Source organism: Mobula birostris, chromosome 3 (assembly GCF_030028105.1).
Source record: "Mobula birostris isolate sMobBir1 chromosome 3, sMobBir1.hap1, whole genome shotgun sequence".
Lineage (NCBI taxonomy): Eukaryota > Metazoa > Chordata > Chondrichthyes > Myliobatiformes > Myliobatidae > Mobula > Mobula birostris.
Genome location: NC_092372.1, coordinates 61,584,716 through 61,609,009, shown reverse-complemented (window position 1 = coordinate 61,609,009; position 24,294 = coordinate 61,584,716). Strand labels below are relative to the sequence as shown.

The window sequence follows — 24,294 nt, the reverse complement described above, 5'->3', positions numbered from 1 at the left end:
TGCATCTATCTTGTCCAATCTCTTAATAATCTTGTATGTCTCAATCAGATCCCCCCTCAATCTCCTTAATTCCAGCGTGTACAAGCCCAGTCTCTCTAACCTCTCTGCGTAAGTCAGTCCGGACATCCCAGGAATTAATCTAGTGAACCTACGCTGCACCACCTCCACAGCCAGGATGTCCTTCCTTAACCCTGGAGACCAAAATTGCACACAATACTCCAGGTGTGGTCTCACCAGGGCCCTGTACAAATGCGAAAGGATTTCCTTGCTGTTGTACTCAATTCCCTTTGTAATAAAGGCCAACATTCCATTAGCCTTCTTCACTGCCCGCTGCACTTGCTCATTCACCTTTAGAGACTGATGAACAAGTACTCCTAGATCTCTTTGTATTTCTCTCTTACCTAACTCCACACCGTTCAGATAATAATCTGCCTTCCAGTTCTTGCTCCCAAAGTGACTAACCTCACACTTATTCACATTAAATGCTATCTGCCAAGTTTCTGCCCACTCACCCAGCCTATCCAAGTCACCTTGAATTCTCCTAACATCCTCATCACGTCACACTGCCACCCAGCTTAGTATCATCAGCAAACTTGCTGATGTTATTCACAATGCCTTCCTCTAAATCATTGACGTAAATTGTAAACAGCTGTGGTCCCAATACCGAGCCCTGTGGCACCCCACTAGTCACCACCTGCCATTCCGAGGAACACCCATTCACTGCTACCCTTTGCTTTCTATCTGCCAACCAGTTTTCTATCCATGTCAATATCCTCCCCCCAATGCCATGAGCTCTGATTTTACCCACCAATCTCCTATGTGGTACCTTATCAAATGCCTTCTGAAAGTCAAGGTACACCACATCCACTGGATCTCCCGCGTCTATCTTCCTGGTTACATCCTCGAAAATCTCCAATAGATTAGTCAAGTATGGTTTGCCCTTGGTAAATCCATGCTGGCTTGGCCCAATCCTATCACTGCTATCAAGATATGCTGCTATTTCATCTTTAATAATGGACACTAGCATCTTCCTCACTACTGATGTTAGGCTAACAGGGCGATAGTTCTCTGTTTTCTCCCTCCCTCCTTTCTTAAAAAGTGGGATAACATTAGCCATTCGCCATTCCTCAGGAACTGATCCTGAATCTAAGGAACATTGGAAAATGATCACCAATGCATCCACAATTTCCAGAGCCACCTCCTTTAGTACCCTAGGATGCAGACCATCTGGACCTGGGGATTTGTTAGCCTTCAGTCCCATCAGTCTACTCATCACTGTTTCTTTCCTAATGTCAATCTGTTTCAGTTCCTCTGTTACCCTATGTCCTTGGCCCATCCATACATCTGGGAGATTGCTTGTGTCTTCCCTAGTGAAGACAGACCCAAAGTACTTATTAAATTCGTCTGCCATTTCCCTGTTTCCCATAACAATTTCTCCCAATTCATTCTTTAAGGGCCCAACATTGTTCTTAACTAACTTCCTTCTCTTCACATACCTAAAAAAACTTTTGCTATCCTCCTTTATATTCCTAGCTAGCTTGCGTTCATACCTCATTTTTTTCTCCCCGTATTGCCTTTTTAGTTAAGTTCTGTTGCTTCTTAAAAATTTCCCAATCATCCGTCTTCCCACTCACCTTAGCTCTGTTATACTTTTTTTAATGTTCTGCTATCTCTGAATTCCTTTGTCAACCACTGTGGCCACTTCCCCCCTTTGAATCCTTCCTTTCCCCGTTTTGAATCCTTCCTTCTCCGGGGGATGAACTGATTGTGCACCTTGTGCATTATTCCCAAGAATACCTGCCATTGCTGTTCCACTGTCTTTTCTGCTAGGATATCCGACCAGTCAACTTTGGCCAGCTCCTCCCTCATGGGTCCATAGTCTCCTTTGTTCAACTGCAATACTGACACTTCTGATCTGCCCTTATCCCTCTCAACTTGCAGATAAAAACTTATCATATTATGGTCACTACTTCCTAATGGCTCCTTTACTTCAAGATCACTTATCAAATCCTGTTCATTGCACAACACTAAATCCAGAATAGCCTTATCCCTGGTCGGCTCTTGTACAAGCTGCTCCAAAAATGCATCCCATAGACACTCTACAAACTCCGTATCCTGGGGTCCAGTACCAACCTGATTTTCCCAGTTCACCTGCATGTTGAAACCCCCATAACTACTGCGACATTTCCTTTGCCACATGCCATTGTTAACTCCCTATTCAACTTGCACCCAATATCCATGCTACTGTTTGGGGGCCTGTAAATAACACTTATTAGGGTCCTTTTGCCCTTACTGTTCCTCAGTTCTATCCACACTGACTCTACTTCTCCTGATTCTATGTCCCCCCTTGCAAGGGACTGAATCTCATTCCTCATCAAAAGGGCCACCCCAACCCCTCTGCCCACCTTTCTGTCCCTTCGATAGCACGTGTACCCTTGTACATTCAATTCCTAGGTCTGATCCCCCTGCAACCATGTCTCCGTTATCCCAACAACATCATAGTTACCCATTCGCACCTGAGCTTCAAGCTCATCCGCCTTATTTCTGACACTTCGTGCATTCAGATATAGAATTTTTAACCCATTTCTCCTCTCTCTGTTGAAATCGCTGCCTATTGTGCATAACTCAGCTCCCCGAACTCTCACCGGCCTATACGCCCCTTGAATTTTGTTGTCCTTCTTAAATTTACTTACTCTTTCTGAACATTTAACTCCATGCTCCGTCAGACCATCCATCTGCACATGTATCCTCCTTATCACTCGTTCCACCTCACCTTTCTCTACTTCACACTTAATATTCTGGAACCGTGTAGTCCCCACCTGTCCTTTATACTTCATCTCGCTATCCTCTCTCACATTCTGGATGCCTGCCCCCTGCAAATTTAGTTTAAGCCCCCCCAAGCAGCACTAGCAAACTTTCCTGCAAGAATGTTAGTAACCCCTCCAGTTCAGGCGTAAACCGTCCCGTCGGAACAGATCCCACCTTCCCTGGAACAAAGCCCAATTATCTAAAAACCTGAAGCCCTCCCTCCTGCACCATCCTCTCAGCCACGTATTGATCTGTTTAATCCTTCTGTTCCTCGCCTCACTCGCACGTGGCACAGGTAGCAATCCTGAGATTGTTACCCTGGAGGTCCTCCCCTTCAGCTTCGCACCTAACTCCCTGAACTCACTACACAGGACCCCCTCACTCTTCCTACCCACGTCGTTGGTCCTTACATGGACCACAACATCTAGATTCTTGCCCTCCCTCTCGAGAATAACCTGCACCCGATCTGAGATGTCCCGGACCCCGGCACCAGAGAGACAACATACCATCGGAGACTCCCAATCTCCCCCACAAAATCTCCTATCTGCCCCCCTGACTATAGAATCCCCTATCACTACTGCTGTCCTTCCTTCCCTCCCCCCCTTCTGAGTCGAGGGTCCAACCTCAGTGCCAGAGACAGGACCACTGCAACTTGTTCCTGGTAGGTCATCCCCACCAACAGTATCCAAAACGGTATACTTATTGTTGATGGGAATGGCCACAGGGGTGCTCTACTCTCTCTGCCTGCTGCCCCTCCATCTCCTGACAGTCACCCAGTTGCCTACCTCCCGTCTTTTCGGTGTGACTACCTCCCGATAACTCTTATCTATCTCTGTCTCTGCCTCCCGAATGATCCGTAGTTCATCCAGCTCCAGCTCCAATTCCCTAACTCGCTGTGATAGGAGCTGCAGCTGGATGCACCTTCTGCAGGTGTGATCATCAGGGACAGCTGCGTTGACCCTGACCTCCCACATACTGCATACGGAGCACACCACTGCTCCAACTATCTCCCCCATTACCTGATCCCAGATTAATCAGAATAAATGAAAAATGCTTGATGTGAGACAGCAGCCATGTTGTTGCTCTAACCTCCTTTATCTTGAACAGCGCAAACTTTTAAAAGGAAAAAGACAACCGAAAACAAAACTTTCAACTTTCAAAGGAAGTAAGGTACATCAGATTTATTGTTCATACAATTGCAACTGCATGGAAAAAGAAACATTTGCTTTGCATTTGTTCTGTTAAGTTCATTTGCTTAGACATCTAGCAGCCAAAGAGTCTGCAAGAGCAGTAGAGTTCAGCTGTAGTCGTGGCATCACAAATCTCCGATCAGATGCTTGAAGGCTTGTATTGGGCCTGGAAGTTTTTCTATCTGTTGTTTTTGACAATTCCAGACTCTGAAACAAAGTCTAAAGTACCTCCTGGATGTTGCTGTCTAGCAGAAATGGACAATAAACACTGCATTTTCTTTCTTTCTTCACTTCTGCCCATTGCCTTGAAAGAGAGAATTGTTTTTTTCCCCCCCAGAGAAAGGAAGGAGATGATATTAAAGTTTTAGTGTTGGCATTTGAATCCCCTAAAGTTTTTTTTAAGTATTAGCAACAGTGATCCAAGTAACAAATTGTCTTACAGAATTTATACCTAGCAGGGTTCCTAACCAGATGGTGGAAATATTACTCTTGCATCTTTCAGAGTTGTGTTGATTTGAGAATGAGACAACGGACCACTTTAAACTACAGTATTTTATTCACTGTATTAGCTGATGTTTGAAAATGTTATTAAACATTCAGTGTGTTTTTTCAAATACTTTTTGATTTTTTTGAAATATATTTTTAATTGACATAATCGTATGTTTTTTCAATAAAATTGTATACATTTTGACCTATGAAATAAAACTATACAGTTAATCAGTTGAATATTGTAACCATCATGTAATCAGTTTGGAAGAACATAAATTCTTTCCAGTTCGAGCTTGGGGTTGATTGATTCTCACTGCAACCTGCATGGTGAGGGTGCTGAAATATATTCAGATTCTGCATGATTAGTGATCAAAAATATTTGCACTTTGTGCAGTTGGTTTAAAAGCATGAAATATTTGTTAATAATGGCTTTTCCCTAATAATATGCTGCAGAGTTTCAGATGATCCTTACCCATACAAGGGCGAGTGTTGATTAGGAGGTCCTTTCTTGGTGGTGTTAGAAATTGTACGTGAGGAATATAGAAGCAACTCAATATCGGGTACCAAGGAGAGTCTCCAAGATCTTCATCTCCAAGTTCCTGTACTCCATACATATATGAGGGGGAAAAAAAAGGAGTTTGCTTGAAAATGAGTTTTTTCAAATAATTTGGATGTCCACCTACAGATGGCAATAAATGTCTTTGGGATGGTGTGAGGAAAAAACTTTGAGTGAAGCAGGCAGGGGCATGGCTGACCAATCACAGATGTAGCTTAGCAAGTGATTGCCACCAAAAAGGTACATGTATATATTATTTAAAGATGTGTGTATATATAATGTATAGTAGGTATTTTTTTTAAAGTTCAAATGGAACTGGAAGGAACAGTCTCTATCCGTCTAGGTGCTGGTGGAGAGGGAAGTTAGTGAGTGAAGCTAGAGGGGAACTCCATGACCATTAAGTTAATCATATATTGTGTGTGTGTGTGTGTTGTACCCTGGGGTATATCTGAGGGTAATCACTCATGAGGTTTTTGGACTACATCTGCTTTTTGGGTTATATGCATTGTCTGAGGCAGAATTATGCAAGCAAATTTCTGAAAATATTTAAATAAGACTGGGAGGCTAATATAATGTTAGCAGACTCATCTAATCAATTCTTTGCTGACAAAAAAATCAGACAAAACCCGTTAGGATTTTGACTGATTTTTAAAAAACATAAAGTAATATTATATGTTTCTGCGTATTGCAGATTTTGGAGAAATGAAATTGATTGCAACTTCATGAGAAAATCTGCAGATGCTGGAATTCCAAGCAACACATACAAAATGCTGGAGGAACTCAGCAGGCCAGGCAGCATCTATGGAAAAGAGTAGACAGTGGATGTTTCAGGCCAATATACTTCATCAGGACTTGTTGACATTTCAGACCGAGACCCACTTGGCCCAAAACATCACTGTTTACTCTTTTTCCATAGATGCTGCCTGGCCTGCTGAGTTCCTCCAGGATTTTGTGCATGTTGATTGCAACTTGTTGAGGCTGTACTCAACTTGTAAGTTAAGTCTGCTTCAGTAAGGAGCATGTCATATGTTACGGGAAGGAGTTGGGCCTGGGTAATTCAGCCACTACTCTCTCAGAAACCAATATGGATGTGGCATACATGAAAAGCCAAGCCACAAGTGATCACATCTTTTTTCATCTCACACCAGGAAGTTTGCATTTGTCAAAAAATCAAACATTGGATGTTAAAGTTGGCCCATTTCAATCTTTGGTGACAAGTAATAATCACAGCTGGATGTTCCAAATACCCATTGATATTTAATCCAATTTTCAAAAAGAGCACTGACTTTCCCACAGTTGATCGGAGACGGTGCTTTCTAAGCATCGCATTTATAATTTAAAAAAATCAGCACCAGTCTAACCAAATCTGTGAGTCTGTCTTTTCCTGCTTCCTGTTTATATCCGGGGTTTTGAAGGATGAAAATCTGCAGCTGGACACAGGGACAGCAAAGAGAAGGCGTACATACTGGGCCTTGATTAACTAGGCAAAGATTATGTTTTTCTTCTGTATTTGCAACTTTTTCATGTTCAGTAATGTAAGAATACAGCAAATGAAAAGGGAAGGTGATCATTTGGCCTCTCAGGAGTGCTTCCCCCATCCAGTTAAATGGTAGTTGGTTGTCTGCCTCAGTCTAATTTCCAACACTCAGCCAATATCGCTTAATTCTCTTCAGATGTAAAATTCTGTCAATTTTTACCCTGAATACATGTAATGATAGAGCCTCCACAGGCCACATGGGTAGAGCACCCATGATTGCCCTGGAAAAGACATTTTATGTCCATCCAAACGAAGCAGTTGTCTTATTTAGAGTCTAATTGCAGACTTCAGAACAAATGAATGATTTTGACATTTCAGTGTGTTTTTAAAATGACATATGCCAAATAGGTGTAAATTACTCCTTTTCAGTTCCCAGAGCCGTAGGATCTAGTGTTATAGTTTCCCACTACTTTGGGAAAAGGAATTGAAATAATAACATGAAAAATTAGGTAAAATTTCAATAATCTGATCTGGTTTACATGTAATTAATTAGCTTGTTTATTTCAGATTTTTTCTTAAAGATGTGCTGGGTGCGTTCCGACCACCGCTGCACCACTGCATTCTTCGCGGCAATGTATCGGTCCGCGGCCCGAAGGTTGGGGACCGCTGTCCATGTAATGTCGCTGAGCACCCTGCCATTCACCCACAGTCAAAAAGTATTAAGGCTGAAATAAGTAATATTTAAAAAAATTATTATTACTTTTTAAAAACATCAACAGAATGTAAAAATGCTTAAAGTACTTTTATGAGTAATTCAAAATATTACTGCAAACTTAAAGGTTAAAATAGAACTAATCTTATTCATTTCTTCCTCACGAGAGCTGAGTACCCACTGAGATGAAAGGATTTGCCACTTCTGTCAGCAAGTCTGTCCTGATGCAGGATTCCTGAGCCAACACAGTAAAAGTGAGGGACCTCAGTTAAACTTTAAGGAACCCTGCAAGGCACTCTCAAGTCTCTTTGCACCTCTGATTTTTGAATTTTCTCCCCATTTATAAAATACTATACACCTTTATTCCTTCTGCCAAGGTGCATGACCATACACTTCCCTACACTATAGTCTATCTGCTTCTTTACCCCTTCTCCCTATCTGTCTAAGTTCTTCTGCATACTTCCTGCTTCCTTCATGCTACCTGACCCCTCCATCTATCAGCATATCGTCTACAAACTTGGGCACAAATACATCAATTCCATTATCCAAATCACTGACGTATAACTTGAAAAGAGGTGGTCCCAATACGGACCGTGGAACACTACTAGCCACCGGCAGCCAACCAGAAAATTTCCCCTTTATTCCCACTCTTTGCCAGTCAGCTAATCTTTTATCCATGTTAATATTTTTCCTGTAATATCGTGGATTTTTACCTTGTTATGCACCCTCATGTGCAGCACCTTGTCAAAGGGCTTCTGAAAATTCCAGTACACAACATCCACTTTCCTTTGTCTATCCTGCCTGTTCCTCAAAGAATTCCAACAGATTTGTCAGAGAGCATTTCCTCTGAAGGAAACCATGTTAACTTTGGCCTATTTTATCATGTGCCTCCAGGAACCTCGTCCCTAATAGTGAACTCCAACATTTTACCAACCACTGAAGTCACGCTAACTGGTCTATAATTTCCTTTCTTTTGCCTCTCTATCTTCTTAAAGAGTGGATTGAATTTGCAATTTTCTAGTCCTTCAGAACCATTCCAGAATTTAGTGGTCTTGAAAGATCATTACTCATGCCTCCACTATATTTTCAGCTACCTCTTTCTGAACCCTGGGGTGTAGTCCATCTGGTCCAGGTAACTTATCTACCTTCTGACATTTCAGCTTCCCAAGCACCTTCTCCTCAGTAATAGCAACTACACTCACTTCTGCCACCTGACACTCTCAAATTTCTGGCTCTGTTAGTGTCTTCCACAGTGAAAATGTCACAAAATACTTATTACGTCCATCCACCATTTCTTTATCCCCATTACAAACCTCTCCAGTGTCATTTTCCAGCTGTCCAATGTCCACGCTCACCTCTTTTTTACCCTTTATATATCTGAAAAATTCTTTTGGTATCCTTTGTTATTTTATTGGCTCGCTTCATTCAAATTTCATCTTTTCTTTCCTTATGGGTTTTTAAATTTTTAGTTTTTAAAAACTTCCCAATCTTCTAGCTAGCCACTAATATTTGCCATATTATATGCCCATCCTTTTGTTTTTATGATGTCTTTGACTTCCCTTGTCAGCCAGATGCTTCAACCTCCTTTTAGTATCTCCTTCATCTTTGTGATGTATGTATTCAGCACCTTTCAACTTGCTCCCAGAAACTTCAGCCTTTGCTGCCATCCTGCTAATGTCCCCTTCCAATCAACTCTTGCCACCTCCTCTCTCATGCCTCTGTAATTTCCTTTACTCCACTGTAATACTGGCTTTATCTTCTCTCTCTCAAACTGCAGGGTGAATTTTATTATCTTATGATCACTTCCTCCTAAGGTCTCCTTTACATTAAGCTCTCCAATCAAATCTGTTTTATTATACAACACCCAATCCAGAATAGCCTTTCCCCTAGTGGGCTCAACCACAAGCTGGTCTAAAAAACCATTTTGTATGCATTCTACAAATTCCCTTTTTATATCCTACATCCTGGGCACTGTACTGATGCCTGTATATAACTCCCATCAGGGTCTTTTTTACCCTTGAAGTTTCTTAACTTTACCCACAAGGATACTACATCTTTGTAAGGATTTGATTTCTGTTTTTTTTTACCAATATGGCCACCCAACACCCTCTGCCAACCTGCCTAGGCTTTTGAAACAATGTTTATCCTTGGATGTTGTTCCCAGCTATGATCTTCTTTCAGCCACGTCTCAGTGGTACCCAGAATGTCATACCTGTCGATCTCTAACTGTACTACAAGATCATCTACTTTATTCTGTATAATGTGTGCAATCAAATATAACATCTTCAATCCTGTATTCATCATCCTTTTTGATTTTGCCCCCATGTTACACTTCATCTCATGCCATTGACTGCAATTTTGCCTTATCCTTTGCCTGTCCTTCCTCACAAGGCGCTCCTTCAGTTTTGTAACCTGCCCTTTTTGTACAGGTCATACCTTCCTCAGAAGAGATCCCAATGATCCGGAAATCTGAAACCCTTCCCCCTGCATCAGTTCCTCAGCCATGCATTCATCTGCCACATCATCCTATTCTTCCCTCATTGACAATCCAGAGATTACTACCATGGAGGTCCTGCTTTTCAGCTTTCTATCTAACTGTCTATATTCTCTGCTCCTGACCTCCTCCCTTTCCTTACCTATGTCACTGGTACCAATATGTACTACGACTTCTGTCTCCTCACTCTCCCCTTTTAGCATGCTGTGGACCCGATCGGAGATGCCCCTGACCCTGGCAGCTGGTTGTCTTTTTCACGTCCATGGAACCTCCTGTCTGCTCCTCTAACTATGGCATCCCCTGTCACCACTGCACTTCTGTTCTCCCCCACTTCCCTTCTGAGCCACAGAGCCAAGTTCGGTGCTGGAGACCCAGTTGCTGCATCTGCCCCCGGTAGGTGCCCCACCGCCAACATTATCCAGTTGAGGGGAATGGCCACCGGGTACTCTGCACTGGCTGTCCATGCTCTTCTTGTCGCTTGAGAGTCACTCAGGTACCTGCCTCCTGCAACTTAGGGGCGAATACCTTCCTATAGCTTCTATCACCTCCTCGTTCTCCCGTATTAACTGAAGGTCCAGTTCTTTAACACAGTTTCTAAGGAGCTGTATCTCGATGCACTTCATACAGATGTAGTTACTGGGGAGACTGGAGATCTTCCAGAGTTCTCACCTGCCACACGAAGAACATGTCACTAACTCTGGACCCATTCTTGGTGCACTAGTTACATACTAGTAGACAAAAAAAGAGAAAAAAAACTCACTAGAAACTTATTTAGAAGTTTCCCCTGTGTTTCCAAAACTGTTCTTGTCGAAGCCAAACCTTCCTACTCTAACTATCCCACTCCAACAATGACCGTTGTGCTTCTATTTCCCTTCTTTCTATTGGTTCAAATTATGACTCACTCTCAATGAGGCTTGTTCTTTTCAAATTGCTCTGCCTTGCAATTATGTCTCTAAAAGCCCAAGCTTGATCAATCTTTCATTATAAGACATGCTCTCTAATCCAGGCAGCATCTCAGTAAATGTTCTTTTCATCCTCTATAAAGCTTCCACATCCTTCCTATAATGAGGTGACCAGAAATCAACACGTGTTCTAAACAGTTTTATCAAGCTGCAACATTACCTTGCAACTGTTGTAATGAAGGCTATCAGACCATATGCCTTCGTGACCACACTATTAACTTGTGCGGCAAATCTTAGGGAGCTAGAGACTTGCACCTCAAGTTCTCCCTGTTGCTCCTGCTATTAATGGTAATGGGGAATTTAAAATTTACCATCTGCTAGAAAGCTATAATAAAATCAGAGAATGCTGGAAATACTTAGCAAGTCAGACTGCACCTGTGGGGAAAGAAACAGAACTAATGTTTCAAGTCAGGCACCTGATTAGAACTGCGAAGTAAACAAAAAAAAAAGCATGTTGAACTGCAGGAAGGATAGGGATAGAGGTTTTCACTGAAAGGGTAGAGCCAGACTCATTAGAGTTAAACTGCAAACAAAGTTATCAAGACAGTGGTTGATTGGAATCTGTTAGAGAGTGAGAACATAAGTACCTAGGATGTAGTTGTGAATAGCAAAGCTGGAGGGTGTGTCAGGCTGGGAAGGTCCTCCATTCCCAGGGGGGAAAAAAGAGGAAAATGAGACCAAAAAGCTGAATCAATAACTCAGATTCATGACAGATATAGGTAGAAATCAAGTTACACTAAGTTGTAAAATTCAACATTAAGTCAGAATTCTCCCAGATAAAAGATGAGGCTGTTCCTCAAACTCTTGTTGGATCTTGTTGTGCAGTACAAGAGGCCAAAGGTTGACGGGACAGAGTTGGTGTGGGATGGGAATTAAAGTACTGTAATAAGCAACAGAAACTTAGGGGAATCCCTGTGGACTGAAAACTGATGGGAATCAGATTGTTTTTCATTTTTGGCAATGCTACAGGAGTGGCAAATGGATTTCAATACAGTTAAGTGTGAGGTGTTGTATTCCTTTGTTGAGGAAGTCAAACCAGCATAGGACTTGTACTATGAATAGTTATAGGGCTTCAGGGAGCATAATTGAACAGAGGCATCTGGGAGTACAGTGCATTGTTTGTTGAAAGTAGTGTAAAGAGCTGCTTTACACAATGGCCTTCAGTCAGGACACTGGGTATAAGAGATGGGACATCATGTTGTAGTTGTATAAGTTGTTGATCTGGCCGCACTTGGAGTACTGTGTACAGTTTTGGTCACCCTGTTGTATGAAAGATGTAGTTAAAATGGAAAGAGGGTAGAAAAGATTTATGAGCATGTTGCCAGGCCTAGAGAGCATGAGTTATAGGGAGAGGTTGGCCAGGCAAGGAATAGGATGGTAACGTTGGAGAATGGGGGGGTCGGCCTTTAAAATTATAAGAAGCATAGATAAGATGGATGATAACAGCCTTTTCCCCAGGGTAGGGGTGTCTATAACTAGGAGGCATAATTTGGGGTGAGAGAGGAAAGATTTATAGAGTCATACAGCTCAGAAATAGGCCCTTCAGCTCATCTTGTCACTGCTGACCATCAGCCACCCATTAACACTTATACTACAATAATCCCATAGTGTGATATTTTGTTTTCCATTGTGTTGACTGTTCACTCTCCTCCAGACTTGATGAATTCTTCCAGCATTTTCTGTGTGTTACCCATACTCAAGATTTCCAGCATCTGTAAAATCTCTTGTGTTTAACATTTATCTATCGTCTTCCCCTATGTAGCTTCAATACGACATCAGAATATCTCACATCCAATGATCAGTTTCACAAGCCACAAAGTATTAGTTGGAAGTTAAATTGTGTACAGGTTTTATTCCTCAAAGACTAGTTCTCATTTTAGTTAATCCTTAAATATGTTATCCATAATATCATAACTGCAGAATGATCCCTGACAGCTTCAGTTGCAGCTTTGGTGACCACTTTGTCTGGACTGTGAGTGAAGACCCAACAGATCTGTTGCTCTCCACCACCCCCACCATCATATGCTGCCCATCAGTTCTTGTAAAGAGCTGACTGATCTCCACTCACATGCTAACAAGGCCCAACCGTGAAAATAGATTCGTGCTGATTCCACTTCATTGGCAAAGGGCTGACAAAATATTGAAGGTCACAAGAAACGTCTGAAAGGTAAATAAAATGCTTGATTTTCTTTTGCCTGTGCTTAGGAACAGGATTCAGCTAGTAAAACTGATGTGTGTGTCATTGTAGACATTGTAAAACCTTGGTTGTTAATCTGGGACTAGTTTGGAATCCCTGAAATAAATCACAGAACCTAAGTCATTTACAGTACAAAAATATTTTGTGTTATTATTGCAACCTTTAATTATAATAATGAAAAAACAGCTATTTACTTAATAAAGGAGGGAGAAATTTTAGAAGGAATATTTTCCTGCTGATTGAATTTCCCCTGTAGCCACTGTCCCAGGCTGAATGAAACCATTTGCAAGCATCGGAATCAGAATCAGAATTATTATCACTGACTTAGATGACATAAAATTTGTTGTTTTGTGGCAGCAGTACAGCTGGACGCATGATACCCAACTCAATCCGATATGAATCTCGATCCTTTATTTTCATCGCAAGCCACCTATAGGCATGACTGAATTCTGCCTATCTGAAGTGGAGTATTCTCTCCCATTCCTTTGTCACTTCCAGAAGACCTGGCTATTGCAAAGCTCTCCTAACCTGTCTCCAACTTCTCTCCCTTTTTTGAAGCTTCAACTTCATCTCCTTGAGCCAAACTCACAGCAGTTTGAGCTCATTTTTCATCCATTTCTTTTCTGCCTACATAAGTTCCTCATTCCTGGAAACCTACAGCTTAAGTCTTATCACCACCCTTCCTTGACTCTTGAGTTATTCCAATTTACAATGCTATCCCCTGAATTATCCATTCCTCTGACTCTGACCTTCTGTATATTTCAGTTTTTCTAATGCCCGGATCTGCTGGACTGGTCCGGGTCCTTTAAAATTCTCTTCCCTAATTCTGTCCACCTCTCTGTTCTATTGTCTCCTGAAACACAAATTAGTCCCCAACTAACATTTCCTTATTTGGCTTGATATACAGAGTCATTGTATCATAGTGAAGTACAGCACAGAAACAGGCCCTTCGGCCTATCCCAGTCCATGCTGAGACAATTTAAACTGCCTACTGTCATCAGCCTGCACCAGGACCATCGCCCTCCATACCCCTACCATCCATGTACCTATCTAAACTTCTCTTAAACATTGAAATCAGGCTTGCATGGACCACTTGTGCTGGAAGCTCATTTCACATTCTCACGACCCTCTCAGTGAAGAAATTTCCCCTCATGTTCCCCTTAAACTTTTCACCTTTCTCCCTTAACCCATGACCTCTAGTTGTAGACCCACCCAACCTCAGTGGAAAAGGCCTGCTTGTATTTACCTTATCTATACCCCTATATTTTTGTTTGACTTTACTTTTGTTACACTGAGGAAGATTTTTGACAATTGTCTACAGAATCTGCAGTCCTTCAGGAGAAGTTACTCTTTAGAATGTGGCAGTTGAACAGCTGGAAGGGTCAGGTATAAAATTTCAAATTTCACAGCACATGCTGGTGATAATAAACCTGATTCTGATTCTATAGGACACAGGCAACACGCTTTTATCTGCAAACATCTGTTTGCATTACTGGTCATTTTGTAGATTTACAACTGTTTGTTTGGACTTGCAATATCTCAACAGGAGAAGCAACCTTGTTACCTTGTTCATATACTTGGCGATCTCCACACATTAGGAAGTGCACCAGTGGGACTACGGGAAGCATTGCTGCACGTGACATTGGTGAAGTGGAACTGCTGCTGGTGACTTGAGTGAAAGAAGTTCGGGCTGCCTAGGCAAGCAGTGACACTTTGTCCCCTTGTCTGGGGCCATAGACAGTTGCTTATGAGCATAGAGACACTAACTCATACATAATGGGCCAATAAACTGCTGTAACTTCACTTGAAAGCAACATGTTTCCAAGTGCTGGGAGCTTAACTGATAAAGGAATATTAGCATTCCTTTACTGGGCTTTAGCATTCCAGAAACTGGGCTCAGGAATACTCAGGTAAGCCTGCTGCAAGTGTAGATCTGGGAATATGGGTATGAAATTTCACATCCCATCATGCAATGGTGGTCACTCCGGGGGTCATCCACAGGGGAACCTTTATGATGAGGGATCACACTTGTTGTAGTCAAGCACAGGTGCTCTTATATTGTTGCAATGAAGGTACTTAGCTTCACATCACTCCCTGGAAAGATCTTGTCATCAGAGGCTTCTATCATCTCCATCCTCTCTTTGACTCTGTTCATGAACTCATTGGGCGTGTTGAATTGGAGATCAGCAGCAAAGGCAAGATTATGAGAGGTATATATCTATCTTGGGATTTCGCCACCAACATTCCCCTTGCAGCCTCTAACTGTATGAACATTCAGGTACCAGAAAGGTTTTGGGATATGGCTGTCCTGTACCCATAAATTCGGCTGGTTCTCTGTTGAACTGACTTCAGCTACCAGTCACAGACCTTGACTACCCCTATCTTCACAGATATAAACAGAAAATGCTGGGAACATTCGACAGACCTACTATAAATGCAGCATCTGCAACACACACAAAATGGTGGAGGAACTATGCCCCAACCCTGGGTCTCCCAGGCTCCTCCAACACCTCGTGGGTCCTCAGAGCCTCCATCTTCCTCTCACCCTACCTTCCCAGAACACCCGAATCCCCGAACCCTCCCCTCTCCTCTCCTCTCCTCTGACGCCACCACCTCTCTTTCCCCCTCTGATTCCAGCACTAATCCCCGACCTTCTCTCTGAGGTGGAATGTTCTGTCTGCAGCTAGAGAATTACCTTTGTCTCCCTTCGCCCACACCTCAGGGAGTTCCGTAGCCACCATGACGCTGAGGTATTCTTCTATCAAGAGTTCCCCACCCTGCACCAATGACCCCTCCTCCTCTTCCTGGACGTCCCGCTCCGGTTCTCTGCTTGCTCTGGATCTTTTCATCTCTAGTTGCCAGTCAGACATCAACCAGCTCGGCTTCAGCACCCCTGTCTCCTCTTCGAACCCTACCCCTCTGAACACACTGCCTACACCAGTCCCAACCTCACCATCAAAACCACACAGAAAAGGGCTGCTGTTGTATTGTGACCGACTGCCCTTTCCCTTGCTGAGGCCAGGCGGTGACTCTCTGACACCTCCTCTTACGTACCCCTTTGAAAAGGACCCCACTCCGGATCATCATTAACTATTACCAACCTCATTAACTCTGGAGGTCTCCCATGCACAGCCACCAACCTCACAGTCCAACTACCCCACACCGATTCTAGCCAAGATTCAAAAGCTAACTGACTTGAATAGGCCAACCAATGCTAGGCCTATTGTTTATGCCTGCTCCTGCCTCACTAAACTTGTGTCTGCATACTTTGACTCCATTTTGTTCTCCTTGGTTCAGTCCCTTACCACCTATATCTGAGACACTTCTCGAGCTCTCGTTCTCCTCGACAACATTCAATGTACTGGCCATGACTGCCTAATTTTCACCACGGATGTTCAGTCCTAACATCCTTCTATCCCCTTTCAAAAAGCTCTCCAGTTCTTTCTTGTCAACAGAGTCACCCAGTTCCCCTTCACCTCCACCCTCCTCCATCTGGTGGAAGTGGTCCTCACCCTTAACAATTTCTCTTTTGGCTCTTCCCACTTTCTCAAAATTCATGGTGTAGCCGTGGGTACCCAAATGGGCCCTAGATATACCTGCCTTTTCAATGGCTATGTAGAACAGTCTATGTTCCAAGCCTCCCCTGGTAATGCTCTCCAACTTTTTCAATGCTACATTAATGACATCATTAGTGCTTCTTAATGCACCCATGCTGAGCTCGTCAACGTCCTTGACGTTGAATCCAACTTATACTCTGCCCTTAAATTCACTTGTGGTCCATTTCCAACTCCTCTCCCTTTCTTGATCTCTCTGTCTCCATCACTGGGGAACAAATTGTCTACTGATATTTTTTACAAACCCACTGATTCCTGTGGCTATCTTGACTATATCTCTCGTAAAAATGCCATTCCTTTTTCTCAGTTCCTTCGTCTCCGCTGCATTTGTTCCCAGGATGAAGCTGTCCTTTCTAGTACATCAGAGATGTCCTCCTTTTTCAAAGAATAGGGTTTCCCTTCCTCCACCATTCATTCTGCCCTCACGCACATCTCCTCCATTTCTTGGACATCGCACTCACCCAATCCTCTCGCTGCCTTAACAGGGATATCAGGCATCCCACCTCTCCCGGAAGTTCCGGGAGTCTCCCGTGTATGAATAGTGGCTCCCTGATGCCCACAAATTATATACAATATCATGGAAATCAACTTTGAGCGAGCGAGAGAAGGCAAGCGAGACCGCGAGAGAGAAAGCAAGTGAGAACAACCAAGCGAGAGAGAAAGTGAGAGCGCGAGAGAGAAAGCGAGAACGCGAGAAAGAAAGCGAGCGAGAGAGTGAAAGAGAAAGTGAGAGCGCGACAGAGGAAGCGAGAGCGTGAGAGAGCGAGAGCGCGCCATGGCAGAGAATTCCAAAAAAAAAGAAAATATAAAACGTACGTCACCCTGGACTACACTAAAGTGTACCCCTGCCTAATAGGGGTCAAAAATAATGACAGTGTTGCTCGCTGCACTGTTTGCAACAGAGACTTTTCTATTGCCCATGGTGGGTTAAGACTGTAAAAGACATGTTGAGGTGAGTTTAACAGGTGTCATTCGTTCATTAGCATAGCTAACGTTATTTAAACTAGCTGGCTAGCTGCTAAGGAGCTACTCTGTTGCAGACATCCCACCTCTCCCTGAAGTTCCAGGAGTCTCCCGCAAATTGATGGTGCTACCTCCCTGATATCAGTTTTTGCAGGGTGGGATGTCTGGGATAGTGTTCCATTTGTCTTCACCTAGACATCATGTGACTCCGCATCCAATATATCATTTTCTGCAACCTGCCATCTTCAATGGGACCCTACTGCTAAACACATTTTTATCTCCCCCTACTCTCCACCTTCTGCAGGAATCATTCCTTCTGTGATTCCCTAGTCCATTCATTCCTCCCTGCTGATCTCACTCCTGGTACTTACCCCTGCATGCGGCAGAAGTGCTACTCTTGCCCTTTCAGCTCCACCCACATCTCCATTCAGGGCCCTAAGCATTCCTTCCAGGTGAGGCAGCACTTCACCTGTGAGTCTGTTGGAGTTGTCAACTGTACCTGATGTCCCAATGTGGTCTCCTCTATATTGGTGAGACTTGACATAGATTGGTCTTCAGCTCCATCTGCAAAAAGCAGAATTTCCTGGTGGCCAACCATTTCATTTCCTATCCCCTTTTCCATCCTGACGTGCCTATCCATGGCCTCCTCTTCTGCCATGATAAGGCTACTGTCAGATTGGAGGAGCAACACCTCATGTTCCATCTAGCTAGTCTTCAACCTGATGGCACGAACATCAATTTCTCCAACTTCTGGCAATTTTCCCCTCCCCCTTTTCTTTTCTTCATTTCACTATTCTTGCCTCTTATCTCTTCTCCTCACCTGCCTATCACCTCCCCCTAGTGCCCTTCCTCCTTCCCTTTCTCCCATGATCCACTTTTCTCTCCTATCAGATTCCTTCTTCTCCAGCCCTTTACCTTTTCTAGTTATTACCTTCCAGCTTCTGACATCATCTCACCGTCACCCACCCACCTGGGATCACCCATCAACTTCTAACTTGTCCTCCTTCCCCCCACTCTCCACCCTCCTTCTTATTCTGGCATCATCCCCCTTCCTTTCCAGTCCTGATGAAGGGTCTTGGCCTGAAACTTTAACTGTTTATTCATTACATCGATACTGCCTGACCTGCTGAGCTCCCCCAGCATTTTCTGTGTGTTGTTCTGGATTTCCAGCATCTGCAGAATCTATTGTGTTAAATGCAGTGTATTTTTATTTTCATTTACCATCTCTGGAGACTTTGGCTGAAACACCATCCAGACACATCTGGCATTCTAGCATGCGAGTGAAGTTTAAGAGCAGGGCGTTAAATACATCACTGAAAAATAGAAAACAAACGTCAGGATGGTAAACATTAGGACATAACAGAAGTAAGAATAGGCCATACATTCCTTCAGAACTGCTTTACCATTCAACTAACTGGTGGTTGATCTACCTAGGCACCATTTCCCATAACATTCTCATAGCCTTATTATCTTAGCTTCAGTCTCTATTATCAATTACCCCGATAATGGAGTCTCACAGCTTCCGGGGTACAGAGTTCCAAAGACTCCCCACTTACTTTGTAAGACATTTCTCCTTGCCTTAGCCTGTGGCTTCTGTTTCTAGGTTCCTGAGCCAGAGGAAACATCTTCCCTGTCAAGACTTTAAGAATTTAGTAAATTTCATTCTTTTAAACTCTGGACGACATAGATCTAATCTACTTAATCTCTTGTCATGTGGCCAGATCCCCATCTTTGGAACCAGTCTAGTGAACCGTTGTTGCACTCCCTCGATGGCAAAGATTCCTTTTGCTGAACACAGCACACAGTCCTCCAGGTGCAGTCTCATCAAGGCTGATGTAAATGTGGTAAGACAGCTATACACAACCCCTTTCATCAGAAAAACTAATAGTAACTTTCCCATCCATCACCTGCTGCACGTTGGCTTTATTTACTTAATTATTTATTCATTTATCTATCTATTCATCTATTGATTGATTGATTGAGAAACTGTGTGGAATAGGCCCTTCTGGCCCAGCACCGCTGATTTAATCCTAGCCTAATCATGGGACAATTTGCGATGACCAATTAACCTACCAACTGGTATGTCCTTGGACTGTGGGATGAATCAGAGCACCCGAAGGAAACCTCTATGGTCACGGGAAGAACATACAAGCTCCTTACAGACAACACACACAAAATGCTGGAGGAACTCAGCAGGCCAGGCAGCATCTATGGAAAAAAGTACAGTCAATAAATCAGGCCGAGACCCTTCGGCAGGACTTATCTCCTTGCCTGCCCCGAAGGGTCTCAGACTGAAACGTCAGCTGTGCTTTTTTCCATAGATGCTGCCTGGCCTGCTGAGTTTCTCCAGCATCTGCAGATTTGCTCTTGTTTGTCCTTACAGACAGCGGCGGGAATTGAACCCGGGTCACTGGTACTGCAAACCATTGTGCTAACCGCTACACCACCATGCCACCCTGTGTACATGGACATCAGGGTCTAATTGAACATCAACCTTACCCAAGCTCACACCATTTAAACATACCCTGATTTTCTGTTCTGTGGGTAGTTTCACTATTTTCCACATTATTGTGCTCCTGCCCTCTCATCCATGCTTTTACCCTCTCACTCTGCTTGACTATATCTCGTTGAAATCTCTTTACACATTCCTCCCCACTCGGCATCCCACCTAATTTAGTATCATCAATGAAGTTGTTTATTGACAATTGGTTCCCTCAGCCAAATCACTGCCACAGACCCTGACACGTGGGGACCCAAGCAGTCAACTCCCATTGTATACAACTAGTCACGACTTTGCCACCCAAGAAAGGTTTATTCATTACCATTCTTATTTTCTGTCTGATAATTAAATCATCTCAGTATATTAGCCCCAATTCCATTATTCGAAATCTTGCTGACCAACTCTTTACATAGGAACTTTTTGAAAGCCTTTTGAAAATCCAAGTAAAGCAAAGTCACAAATTCCTTCATATACTCTACTCATTATATCATCGAACAATTCCAGAGGTTATAGATACAGGAGGCTCTGCAGAAGTTGGAAATCCAAAGCAACACACACAAAAAGCTGGAGGAACACAGCAGATCAGATATGAAAATGAATAAGCAGTCGATGTTTCGGACCAAAACCTTTCTCCAGCACTGGAAGGGAAGGGGGACATGTCAGTCCACGGCCTCCTCTTGTGAAACAATGAGATCACTCTCAGGATGGAGGAGCAACAGCTCATATTCCATCTAGGTAGCTTCCAACCTGATTGCATGAACATCAATTTCTCCTTCCAGTATTTTCCCCTCCTCCTTCCCTCTTCTTCTATTCCACACTCTGGCCTCTTACTTCTTACCTGCCCACCACCTCCCCCTGGTGCCCTTCCTTCTTCCCCTCCTCCCAGGGTCCACTCAACTCTCCTATCAGATTCCTTCTTCTCCAGCCTTTACCTTTCCCCTCCCACATGGTTTCCCTATCACTTTCTAGCTTGTGCTCCTTCCCCCCACCCACCTTTTTATTCTGGCATCTTCCCCCTTCCTCTCCTGTCTTGTTGAAGAATCTAGGCCTGAAGTGTGGACCATTTATTCATGTTCTTGGATGATGCCTGACCTGCTGGTTTCCAGTGTTTTGTTTTTTTTTAAATTTACAGGTATGGCATGGTAACAGGCCTTCTGATCCAATGAGTCCGCGTTGCACAATTACACCCACGTGACCAGCTAATCCGCTAATCTTTGCAACATGGGAGGATATCCGAGCACTTGAAGGAAACCCATGAGGTCATGGGACAACATACACGCCCCTTACAGGCAGAGTAGGAATTGGGCCCCAGTCACTGGCACTCTGCTTGTGTTATGCTAACTGCTATCTCACCGTGCAGGATTTGTTCCGTCAAGCAGGATTTCCCTTTCATAAATCCATGGTAATTCTGCTCAATCCAGCTATCTTTTCAGATAGTTATTATATCATTTATTTTTCTGTAGATCCCAGTATCTTCCCTAGTACCCTGATGTTGAGCGAGCAGATCAGTAGTTCCTAATTACTCTTTCCCTTCATTTTTAAATATTTAATGTTAACATGAAGCTCATACGAGGAAGTCAGTGTAATAACATCTCATTTCCTTTTTTTTTGGCATGTACCTGCATGCGTGCGAGTCTGTACATGTGTGTCTGCGTGTGCGTCTGCACGTGCGTGCGTGTGTCCATGCCTGTGTCCATGATGATGTCTTTTTCATGGTTTTTTACAAGGCGTGGAGCGAGAGAGAGACTGTGTGGTGCGCCACACCTCATACAGACATTTTCGCAGCATTTTTCCCTTTAATTTTACAAGGTTGAGTTGCGATCTCGACACTCAACCCGGCACGGATGGAAAGCATACTCGGGAGCAGACCTGACTGGTTTTGAACCCGGGAACCTCCGCTCCCGTGTCTGGTGCCGATGTCATTGCGCCACCATCCAGCCCTACATCCCATTTCCAGTGTATCGGAATCTTCAGATTAGAAGTTTATTAGGAAAAGTTGTTAAAAAAAAGTGGTTGTGTGCAACATTCACAAACTCAGATTTATTCCCCATCACTGGCTGCCCAGACATCTCCTCCCTGAAAGTCTCCAGTGAATGAACAAATTAATTTGTTCATCCATTACAGGCATGATACAGAGTGCTAATTGTGGAGTGCAGTTCCAGGAAAGCTTGGCCATTCACTGGCAGCAGAGTGCATTTGGGCTGAGATATCATTGTACAAAGGGCTAATTATTGACCTTGACAACTGCTGTGATCTGGCTGCTTTCTCAGAACCCTAACGCGAAATCGTTCCACCATCACCAGTTCAAGGGACTTCTTCCTTCAACAGCCATAAAATCAACGTGGCATTCATTAATGTGGCTTGATGATGGGTCTCATTGACAGCTGCAGCTTTAACAATGCAACTGATGAACATTAGTGAAGGGTGTCAGGAATAAAACGTATTATTTCTCTGCAATACCATTTGCAATTAAACAAAAAAAATGCATCATAATTCCGAATGAAGTTTATCAACCTGAAACATTAGGTCTGCTTTTCTCCTCATAGGTGCTACCCGATCAGTTATACCTTTCTATAATTTTCTGTTTTTATTTCAGATAATCAACATCTGAAGGGTATGGAGGAGGTTTGGTCTCCCTGATCCCAGGTGGGTTGTTGACTGCAGTTTCCTCAGACTAGGTTCTCTATCACAGGGGAGGAGTGAAGTGGAATGATGGGTGAGGAAGAGTTTGCAGAAGGTATACATGGTGGTAATGCGATGACATTCTTAATGAATTCACTGCTTCCTATTATAAAGAGTAAAATACAGTCCAAATATATACTAAGAAATCTATTTTGCACACCCATCATATTAAAATAAGATGTCAAAATGTTTAAAATAAATGAGGTAGCACCTAAATATCGTAATGGTCAGAGGAATATCATTTTTATGAGCTACTTTTGAATTAGCTTTATACTTGAAATTCTAGTTGTATTGCAGCAACTTTGCCACATGGCGACACTGTTGGTTCACCACTGAATTCCTATTTCATTATGCACTTCATGTATGTCCCTTCCTCCCATGTCTGCACCACACACTTTTCCCCAAAAACTTCAGCCACTACAACCTTACTGATTTTCCAAAACAATAACATGACTGGACATAGCTCAGACTTAATCATTACTGCATGTCCAAATAAAGTGGTTAAACCCTCTGCAAAGAGCTAGATACAAAATCCAAAACAAAATTTATGATTATAAATATGTTTTCTAGCCATGAAACTACAGTACATATACCATTAACTTAAACTGCAAAAAGAAAAGTTGAAGGAAGGAAGAATTATAAACTCTTTTACTTTGTGACTTTTTTCAATGTCCTAACACATGCACTATGAAATAAAAGCTGCTTTTCGTGATGTGGGATGATTGTGTATTTAATAGATAAAAGGCAAATATGCAAAACATTTAAAATAGGGTAAGTACATCCATTTGCCATTGATTGCCTTCCATTTTGTCCTCTTTTTAAAATAATGAAGTATAAGATCTTTCTCAAGTACCTTTTTAAACCATGAAGTAAACATTTGAACTAAATCCACTTTGCAACAGGGCATTAAAGACACATTATAAACCTATCAATATATTTTATGCTTTATTTTTATAGCTATGCATTTAGCAATGAAGATTTTGCAGTTTTCAACACATTAACATTTTTCAGCGGTTTGTAAATCATTTTGAAAGCTACCCTACATATCTGAGAGTTTGAGATTGGTGTTTGTCTAAATGGGATAATCTCCCCAGAATTAGAATCGGAATCAGAATCAAGTTTATTATTGATGACATAGGTCATGAAATTTGTAAACAAAAAATATTGTAATAAATAGCACAAAAGAGGAATAATGTGCTAGTATTCATGGGTTCATGGCCTATTCAGAAATCTGATAGCAGAGGGGGAAGAAGCCGTTTCTCAAACACTGAATATGGGTCTTCAGGCTCCTGTACCTCCTCATGATGGCAGTGATGAGAAGAAAACATGTCCCAGATGCTGAGGATCCAAATTAGTATACATTTTGAGATTTCTTCTAATTTTCTGATTATCAAGATGACACACATATCGTGTAAAGTAAACAATTCCAGATGATTACAATCATTGGAATTTGACCTAATCACAGAAAGGGAGAATTTACGCTTACTTGCTTTCCCAATTTTTCTGAAAATGAGGCATCAGTCAAAATATATATATAAAAAGGATTGTGGCCAATATTAAGAGGAAAACCTATTTATCATGAGCATATTGACCATGGTCCTGATAGAAACACCAAACATGTAGTTTTTAGAGGGAGGTTGATTTGAAAGA

The 24,294-nt window shown here is 42.6% G+C and overlaps 1 long non-coding RNA gene across 1 annotated transcript; it reads right to left on the bottom strand.

Moving 5' to 3' along the window:
• Positions 1-6,061: 6,061 nt before the first annotated feature.
• LOC140195073 (uncharacterized) lies at positions 6,062-21,148 on the bottom strand. The gene is made up of 3 exons (XR_011885351.1): positions 21,055-21,148; positions 18,684-18,775; positions 6,062-7,245 (listed from the first exon to the last, which is right to left on the bottom strand). It is a non-coding gene; the product is annotated as an uncharacterized lncRNA (long non-coding RNA).
• Between the last annotated feature and the right edge of the window lie 3,146 nt (positions 21,149-24,294).